The sequence below is a fragment of the Eumetopias jubatus genome, unplaced genomic scaffold, assembly GCF_037043125.1.
Source record: "Eumetopias jubatus isolate StellerSeaLion01/CBP00866 unplaced genomic scaffold, mEumJub1_p1.0 scaffold_13, whole genome shotgun sequence".
Taxonomy (NCBI): Eukaryota; Metazoa; Chordata; class Mammalia; order Carnivora; family Otariidae; genus Eumetopias; species Eumetopias jubatus.
In genome coordinates, this window is record NW_028274819.1 from 14,823,233 (window position 1) to 14,824,869 (window position 1,637).

At 37.8% G+C, this 1,637-nt stretch overlaps 1 pseudogene; it reads left to right on the forward strand.

Moving 5' to 3' along the window:
- The first annotated feature begins 238 nt into the window (after positions 1-238).
- On the forward strand, positions 239-1,146 carry LOC114215185 (olfactory receptor 4C46-like; annotated as a pseudogene).
- Positions 1,147-1,637: the final 491 nt, after the last annotated feature.

Sequence of the window (1,637 nt, forward strand, 5' to 3'; positions counted from 1 at the left end):
ATCTGCCACTCCTTCAAGATAGGCTCTTAGTCATCTCTGACAATGAAGTGTGCACAGACGATCTTCAAGACTCAGAACTTGCTTTCTATCTCAAAAAACCTCATGAAAATCCACAACTTAGTAGAATCTAGACATTCATTTTTTTCTAGATTAAAAACTTAATAAATTCAAGGTTACATTAATCAACAGGGATTTTTTTTTCAGGTAATGTAATTAATCATAATATGAAATAATAGGGAATAGGAACAACATGACAGAGTTTTTTCTACTGGGGCTTACAGGAATCCAAAGATGCAGAATATCAATATTTGTTGTGTTTCTGGTCATCTGCATCATCTCTGTGGTAGGGAATGTGCTCACTGTGGTCACTATCACTGCCAGCCCATATCAGGGTCCCCATGTACTTTTTCCAATCTCTCCTTCATTGATGCCTGGTATTCTTCTGTCAATACCCCTACACTGACCTTAGACTCACTCTGTGAAAAGAAGACCATCCCATTCAATATGCCTGTATTACCCAAATATTTGGAGAACATTTTTTTGGAGGTGCTGATGTCATTCTGTTTACTGTGATGGCCTATGACCACTATGTGGCCATCTGCAAGCCATTGCACTACATGACCATCATGAATCGGCAGGTGTGTGGCCTGTTAATGGGAGTGGTGTGGGTGGGAGGCTTTCTTCATGCCACCATACAGATCCTCTTCATCTTCAATTACCCTTCTGCGGCCCTAACATCATAGGTCACTTTATGTGTGATCTGAACCGTTTGCTCAATCTTGCCTGCACTGATACTCACACTCAAGCTCTTCATTGCTGCCAACAGTGGTTTCATCTGTCAAACTTCCTCCTCTTGATGGTCTCCTGGTGGTCATTCTATGCTCACTAAGGAACTACAACTTGGAGGCGAGGCGCAAAGCCCTCTCCACCTGTGTCTCCCGCATCACAGTGGTCGTCCTATTCTTTGTTCCCTGCATATTTGTGTGTATGAGACCAGCAGCTACTTTATCTATTGATAAAGCAGTTGCATTATTCTATACTATAATAATGCCCATGTTAAATCATTTAATATATACCTTGAGAAATGACCAGATGAAAAATGCTATCAGGAAATTATGTAGTATGAAAGCTATTTTAGGTGACTAAAAAATGTGCCTGGACCTCCCTATTGATTCAACTCAAGCAAAGGTCAAAAGGACATTTTGGATGATCTCTACAAGGAACACCTATGAAATGAAAAAAAGCGACAACTATGTATCATAGATTTTTCATTGAAAGGAACAGAAATGAATGCAAGAGAAAGGAAAATAAAAAATAAAAGTATAAAAGAAGGTGAATAAAGTCAATAAAATGTAGAACAAAAAAAACTGGGTTGTAGGGAATATTTTTCCTATATTTACTTGATCGGGACTCAGAATTCTAGCTAGGTCTCTTTGAAAAAACACAATTTATCTTAACTTCTGCTTAAATTGTGTAATGAAACAGAAATTGAAACTGAGATTCTCAATGAAGGAGCAAATAGCTTACCTTGATACTCTACCTGCTCTCAGCAAGATTTCAACATATTAATGTGAGGTCTTCATGTTCTTTTTCTCTGTAAATTAGTTTACTTTTTGGTAACATTTCATTATGAAAAG